This window comes from Schistocerca cancellata, chromosome 9 (assembly GCF_023864275.1).
Source record: "Schistocerca cancellata isolate TAMUIC-IGC-003103 chromosome 9, iqSchCanc2.1, whole genome shotgun sequence".
In the NCBI taxonomy this organism is placed as follows: domain Eukaryota; kingdom Metazoa; phylum Arthropoda; class Insecta; order Orthoptera; family Acrididae; genus Schistocerca; species Schistocerca cancellata.
Window position 1 is genome coordinate 106,935,247 of NC_064634.1, and position 8,313 is coordinate 106,943,559.

At 44.8% G+C, this 8,313-nt stretch overlaps 1 non-coding gene across 1 annotated transcript; it reads left to right on the forward strand.

Moving 5' to 3' along the window:
• Nucleotides 1-7,516: 7,516 nt before the first annotated feature.
• On the forward strand, nucleotides 7,517-7,600 carry Trnas-gga (transfer RNA serine (anticodon GGA)). The gene is given in 2 exon segments: nucleotides 7,517-7,556; nucleotides 7,566-7,600. It is a non-coding gene; the product is annotated as a tRNA-Ser (tRNA).
• The last annotated feature ends 713 nt before the right edge of the window (nucleotides 7,601-8,313 follow it).

An 8,313-nucleotide genomic window follows, 5' to 3' on the forward strand; every position in this document is an offset into this window, starting at 1 on the left:
GTGTCCATGAAGTCCCGATATTATGTCAGAAAATCCCTAACTTGGAAAGTATTACAGGCAGAACATCGTGGTTTGTTGTAAAGAAAGTTAAAGGGCTTACAAGTTTTTTTTTTTTTTTTTGTTACGCTAGAATTTCAGCGTGGGCCCAACTCGTCAAGGCGATATTCGAGTTCTGCCCAGCTGCGGCGTCAAAACTGCATTGTCAACAGTTCTGATTTCTTCATGGTTCGTGCCCAAAGGGCGGCAGTGTAATTGACTGGTGTTGTGTACATGCGATCCTTGACGTAACCCCACAGTAAGAATTCTAATGGTGTGACGTCGACAGAGAGCGAGGAAGCGCTTTGGCACTACATGTCTCAGTAAAGTTTTTGAACCATCTTATTGTGCTCGTTTTTAACAGTGGTGCCTTCACATACTGGCGCTGACTGTTCTGCTGTATCGTTGTCACAATTTTGCTTCCTGCTTGCAAGATGACTTACTGTGCCCCCCTCCTCGTCTGTCGCCATTTCGATACACTGTAAGTAAAATCAGCGACATAGGACAGAGGAGGACGATAAACGGTCGTGTAACGTTCAAATATAGCATTAGTATGGCGCAGTTTGACACAATCACTTCGATTAAAGACTGGTAGTAGCAGGGCGAATGCTCGCATTCGTTTTCTATTGAGAATTTTGGGAAACTTTGGCTTATCGATAAAGAAGACAGCTTATAGAAAGCTAGTGTGACCCATTCTTGAGTAGTGTTCTAGTGTTTGGGATCCTCAGCAGGTCAGACTGAAGTAAGCCATCGAGGCAATTCAGAGGCTTGACGCTAGATTTGTTACCTGTAGGTTCGACCAGTGAGCAAGTATCACAGGGGTGCTTCATGAACTCAAATGAGATATCACTGGAAGGAAGACCACGCTCTTTCCGCCCGGCACTATGGCACGAAATTAGGGTAACATTTTTCGAGACTGAATGGACAACGATTCTACTGCTGCAAACCTACATTTCGCGGTAGGACCATGAAATTGGGGCTCGAACGGATGCTTTTACACAGTCGTTTTCCCCTAGCTCTATTAGCGTGTGGAACAGGAGAGAACGTTTCTAATAATGGTACAATGTGTAGCCAATCCGGCTAGCCGCGCGGTCTAACACGCTGCTTCCCAAGCGGAAAGGCGTGCCGGTCCCCGGTTTTTAAGGCGGTTTTCCATCTACCTTGGCGAATGCGGGGTAGTTCCCTTTATTCCGCCTCGGTTACACTGTGTCGGCGATTGCTGCGTGAACACCCGTTTCCACGTACGTGTACACCATAATTACTTAACCACGCGAACATTTGGGTTTACACTCGTCTGGTGTGAGACGTTCCCCTTGGGTGGGGGGGGGGGTGGGGGGGTGTACACTGGGGGCCGAACCGCACAATAACCCTGGGTTAGGTACAGGGTGGTGGGGGAGGGGGTGAGTGGACTGCTGTAGCCTGTTGTGGGGTGTGCACCACTGGGGCGAAGCCTTTCCGTCGTTTCTAGGTCCCCGGTTTAATACATATATTCAGTGGTACAAGGTTCCTTCCGCCATACATCATACGATGGCTTGGCGAGTGCGTATATCGATGTATGTCGAAAAAAAGCTTTGAGAGATGCTAAAAGTTGTATGATAAACCTCGATTCCTTGTCTCTAATAGTTTCGAAATTACGATCTTCTAAAGCGACAGAAGGCCTTTATGGACATCCTGTATATTAGCTGACTCTTTTAGGAATACACTCTAGGAATTTCACCAGTAATCTATAGCGTGATTCGCGATAATTGTCTTTATTGTCTGTCACTGCCCATCTTTAGATCTTTTCAATTTCGTCCACGAATCCTGTCTGATACCAGTGGCAGACTACCAGGCAATATTCAGCTATCGCTCGAACGAAAGTTTTGTAAGCTACGCCCGTCGTAGGTGGATTACACTTGCTGAGGTTTCTTCGAATGAATCTCAGAATGGCATCTGGCTTTGCTGCAATTAATTTTATGCGATCTTTCCACTTTAAATCGTCCCGTTCGCGTACTCTCGGATATATATTCGATGTGGCAGCTTCCAGCGGTTGTTCTATAATAATTGATGTTCCTGCATGTCTACATTACATTTTTCTGTGCTGAGCGTCAACTGCAAAACCTTGCACCAGGCGTTTATCCTCTACAGGTCTTCCTCTTGATAAAATTCTCACGAGTTTCCAGCCGCGGCAAGGGGTTTGAAATCCACGAACTTTCGGCCGAGTGCTCCTCGGCCGTTGTCGACAGTCATTGGTGAGCGCCACACACGGTAAGGTATTGTTTTCATTGAACGCCCGCCTTTCAATTCACTACAGTTTTTTTCGACTTCTCCGTGTATAGCATCATCAGCTAATAGCCTTCTGCAGCTAAATTTGTTTTCCACGAGGTCGTTTACGTGCAGTATCAACATTAACTAAACCGACCAACTACAGGGATAGATTCCTGACTGGTAATGTAGGAAAAATGTGGAATGCACACGTGTCCGGAAATGCATCTTTATCACGGTAGAAGACGTTGACGAATGACAGCTCCTCTGACCACGTGCCATGTGCTTCTTCTGTATTGCAGGCGGCATGATTGACGCAGCGTACTGTAAGCAGCAGAATGGTCCAGTATTCAGGCCGGAAACAAATCGAGGTAGAGTCTGTATACGGCCAAGCAGGTGGAAGCGGTCGAGAGAAAGCACGGCTATACCAAAACAAATTCCCTTACTGACATCAATCACATCACACAACATTTCAAGCTCTTTTTGGGCGTTTGCATGACCATGGGTCTTTTGAGAGAGATGCAGGACGGCGGCAGACAGAGCGTACACCATAGTTGGAGGGTCGGGTTAGGCATCTCGACGATCTCGGCTCGTTCCCGGCATGAATACTGGACCCATCTGCTGCTTACGGTACACTGCATCAGTCACACAAATGTTCACAGGATCTTCCACTTCTAGTCAGGAATCCGTGCCTGAAGTTTGTCGACTTTATTAATTGAAAATTTGAAATTTGTGGTAAGGTCTTATGGGTCCAAACTGCTGAGGTCATCGTCCCTAATCTTACACACTACTTAATCAAACTTAAACTAACTTACGCTAGGGACGACACACGCACCCATGTCCGAGGGAGGTCTCCAACCTCCGACGGGGAAGCCACGCGGACCGTGACAAGGCGCCCTAGACAGTGCGGCTACCCCAGGCAGGGATTTTATTAATGTTCACTCCACACATTGTGGACAGTAATGGTCATGTAATAGTCGAATTTCGTACGGTCGAAGTTACTTTTACAGCAGACCATCTCTCTCTCTCTCTCTCTCTCTCTCTCTCTCTCTCTCTCTCTGTTATGAATTACGTGCTGTTTTCTGTTTTGTAAATATTCATCAATACAATGGCTAAGCTTGTATCATACTCCGTAACCTCGTATTTTGTGCATCAGGTGACAGTAATAAATATATCCCAAGCATTTGATTCAGAGTCAGTTCCATTAGGAATTGATGAGATGGAAGTATCACTGGGTGTTGCTATTCGCACGAGAAAATAATTGACTGTGCCAGAAGCAGAAAGCATATCAAATATAGGCTGACAATAACATGACTTGCTTTATCTTAAAGAGAAATGTTTGAATGTGGTACATAATTTTAAGTATTAGGACAATTTTGCTATAAGTATTTCTATTGAGGGTAGCTCTGTGTGGAAATGAAAGGTATGCGGTAAACTAGTTGTAGAAGAGAATAGGAGTTCTGACATGTAGTGCTACAGAAGGAAGCTGAAGCCTGGATCTGTAAATCATGTAGCTGATAACGAGGTTCCGAAAGTCATTACGGAGAACAATCAATTGTCGGGCTTTGACTAGAAGAAGCATTTAGTTGATGGGCCACATTAAGTGACGTATCAAGAACTACCATTAATTCAGAAATAGGGATAAGCGTGCAGGGTAAAAATTGTGATTGTAAATGAATGTTAGAATACAGTAAGAACTATCAAACTTATGTGTTCAGAAGTTAAGACACATCCACGGATGAGACGAGTGCGGAGAACAGCAACAAAACACTTCTCCAGAAAATGATGATGCGAAGCGTCGCTATGTTTCAATACCAAACCCTGGCTGGAAACTCGACTGCTCTTCACCTCCATCAAATAATTCCTTAGATTGGTCGTCGGCTGTGGCCGAGCGGTTCTGGGAGCTTCAGTCCGTAACCGTGCTACCGCTACGGTGTCAGGTTCGAATCCTGCCTCGGGCATGGATGTGTGTGATGTCCTTAGGTTAGTTAGGTTTAACTGGTTCTAAGTTCTATGATGACCTGAGAAGTTAAGTCCGATAGTGCTCAGAGCCATTTGAATCTTAATGCCATTTGAACCATTTTAATTCCTCAGATTGCAGAACCAAACGGTGTTGACTCAGATTAAGAGTTATTCAGACAGGTGAAAACAGTCCAAAACGTTGTGACGACGATCTTATCACTGAGCTATCCACATACGATTCGTTATGAAAAAACCTTAGGCTGTAACCATTCCATTTGTCCGCTATATTCTGTCTTCCGGCAATATTAGACTAGCTAGGGATGCGGAAGACGCTCTGAATAGTCTGTATGGTCGGTGTGAGCTATTGACAGAGATGAATCTTTGATGGCTGGTCGTTGGTTGTACCTCGATATTCCAGTTGCGAAGGACAGTACCTACGAAAGACAAGGATTGGGGTTCGTGTCTGGGTCTGGCACATGGTTTTGATTCTCCAGGAAGTTTCAAAACAGCACACACTCAGCTGCAGAAGACTGAACGAGTCATTCTCGAGGCAGACAACGATTAGGATCGGAGAGATATACCGCATACGGCATTCAAACTCAATATAATTTCATAATCAGGAAACAGGGGAGCAGATGCAGCGATACTGCACATCCGCTTATGGCAAGGTATCATTGGAGGTGGTTTGCCATTGTCCTGCTCCGACCTGTGATGAAGCCCAGCCGCGTATCTGTGTATGGTTGGTGAATGTGGTGAATGCTTGTACATTGTAGTGTTCGGACTGTTTTGATGCAGTTTAAGGGAAGGGAGAGGGCTGAACCCTGTGCTAGCACGTAGCCTACCCCTTTCGAATAGCACTAAAGTGCCCTCCTAGCATAAAGTCCTCGTCGACAAACGGATCATCATCGACAATGTCACACGCTCTCACCTGACGGAACACCGCAGAGAGCTTTGGAATGTAGTCCAGGACCGTGACGCGAACAGTGTTTATCGGATGCCCTGCGTCACCACGCCTCCTACCCCCACAGGTCAAATAGTGGCAGTGAAATTTTCATCCACCATCAGGGTGCGGACGGGTGCAAACACGTGGTTGGTGACCCCGGCTACGGACGTGGGTGAGAAGCCACTAATGACGCGCTGAATTATTCTTTGCGAGTAATGCGTTAAAACGTTTCAGTTTCGACCAGGTAATCGGTTATTTAATAGAAGCCGCGCTAGGCCGTGAAGCGCGCTGAAACTATCGAAATAGCTCGCATTATTGTAGTAATGTTTTTTTATGTGTTTCATGGGTTAAAGGAAACCATTTTAAATCTTTTTATGCGATATTTAAGACTCCAAACAATGTTTTCACTGTTCCGAAAACAAATGGCACGTGAAAAATAAGGCCTTTATACTCTTTTCGTGCTTATGGGAGTTTGATGATAAATTTATTGTTGGGTGCCTTTATTCCATATACATACTCACAGTCGTTTTGAAAGATAAAGATTGACTACATATATAGCACAGTGCAGCTTTGTTACTTTTGTCTATTACAGAGAAGAATCTGCACAGACAATTAAGTTCAGTTCATTGTTGATAAACGCATTCAACTGCATAAAAAATTAGAGATAAAATTTTTATACTTCAAGTTCCTACTGTGCATCGCAATTTTTGGTTTAAACTTCGGCCGGCCGGTGTGGCCGTGCGGTTCTAAGCGCGTCAGTTTGGAACCGCGTGACCGCTACGGTCGCAGGTTCGAATTCTGCCTCGGGCATGGATGTGTGTGATGTCCTTAGGTTAGTTAGGTTTAAGTAGTTCTAAGTTCTAGGGGACTGATGACCTCAGTAGTTAAGTCCCATAGTGCTCAGAGCCATTTGAACCATTTTTTTTAAACTTCGGCTCGATTTTGCAGTGGAATGACACTGCACGCAGCAGTCTACCTCTGCTAACTGGTAATCTGCACAAGGCACGAATACTTCTCGGCCACAAGTCTCACGTGGAGCATGAGGAACTGTCAACGTGTCACGGATGGTACGTGCGAAGGCTTGGGCGCGAATAATACCCTGACCATACAAGGAGCCATCCGGTCTGAAGTTTCACAATGATTCACGCCAGATAAATGTCTTCAAAAAATACTTCCTCACACTCAAGCTTACCTTAGACGTCAACAAATTCCTCTTTTTCGGAAATAATTTCCTTGCTGTAGCCAGTCTGCATTTTAGATCCTCTCCACTTCGTCCGTCGTCAGTTGTTTTGCTACCCAAAGGACCAAACTCATTGTCTGCTTCTAATGACTCATTTTATAATCTGAACCTCTCCACATCGCCCCATTTAATTTCACTGCATCCTATTACCCTTGTTTGACTTTTGTTGTTCCTCTTATAACCTTTGCTCAGGGCAATATCCATTCCGTTCAATTACTCTTCCCAGTCCTTTTCTGTCTTTGACAGAATGAGAGTGCCATCGGCTACCGTAACTTCAAAGTTTTTGAATCTTCTTAAACCTTAATTCTTTCCTCAATTTTTTCTTTGGTGCCCTTCACTGCTTGCTCAGTCTATGGGCTCAATGACATCGGGGAAAGGCTACAACGCTATTCCACTCCCTTCTCAACTACTCTGTTCTTTTATGTCCTTCTGTTTCGTTTCTCAAGAAGCTTTCTGAAATCATACGTTCCCGGTATTTTATACCTATTACCTTAAGAATTTTAAGGGATGCATTCAAGTCAACATTACGAAAGTCTTTCTCTAAATCCACAAAAGCTATAAACGAAGGCTTTTTTCCGTTAAACTATCATCTACGATAAGTCGTAAACTCAGTATTGCCTCAAGTATTCTTAAATTTCTTGGGAACCCAAACGGATCTTCCCTGACGTCGGCTTATACCAGTTTTTTTCTATTCTTACGTAGATAGTTCCTGTCATTATTTTGCAACTATGAGGTACTGAACTTACAGTTCGGTAACATTCACATGTCTGCACCTACCTTCTTTGCAGTTGGAACGTTACTTTCTTCTATAATTTTGAGGGTATTTAGCCTTTCTCATACTTCTCGTACACCAGGTGGAATAGTTTTGTGATGGCTTGCTCTTCCATGAATCTCAGTAGCACTAAGAGACACTCGACTGCTACAGGGATCTTAATTCGACTAAGATCTTTCAGTGCTCTGTCACCATATGTTTAAATGCTATGAAGTGTGTATGCAGACAGAATGAAGTGACGAATGAGAATTTATAGCAAATTCGGGATTCAAACCCGGGTCTCCTGTGCAGTAGGCCGATACACTAACCACTACAGCCGGCCGGAGTGGCCGAGCGGTTAAAGGCGCTATAGTCTGGAACCTCACGACCTCTACGGTCGCAGGTTCGAATCCTGCCTCGGGCATGGATGTGTGTGATGTCCTTAGGTTAGTTAGGTTTAAGTAGTTCTAAGTCCTAGGGGACTTATGACCACAGCAGTTGAGTCCCATAGTGCTCAGAGCCATTTGAACCATTTTGAACTAACCACTACGCCACCCTGACACAGTGTCTTTGTACGACTGCACGGATTGTCCTAACACTCCTCCGCATTAAGTGCAGTTGTGAAAAGACACTGTGTCAGGTTGGTTAGTGCATGTGTCTAATGAGCGGGAGAGCTGGGTTCGAATCCCGGCCTTCCTACAGATTTACATTTATCACTTCAGTCTGCGTACATACATCATAAACGTTTCACACATAATAAGATCTCTTGGAACCATATAGTTTCGTATGGTTGAAGCACCTATGGCTGGGTTTCAGGAAAGATCCCCCATTTCGTTCGATGCTTACGTTCTATTGCAATACGGCAGGAGATGCTCTGCAATCCTGTTCGTGTTTAAGGGGAATATCAGGTGGGCTGAGGTGTGAATGAGAATTTTGATTAAGGACGGAGCCGTGCTAGGGCTGTCCGCGCAGTTGTTGAGAGCCACTCTGCCAGGGCGGTGTAGTGCTTAGCGCATGTGCTCAGTGAGCAAAAGACCCAGGTTCGAATCATGGCCATGGTATAAATTTTGATTCGCCGCTTCTGTCTGCATACATACTTCATAGATGTTTCAGACAGGAGATGGTCTCTGGAACCAT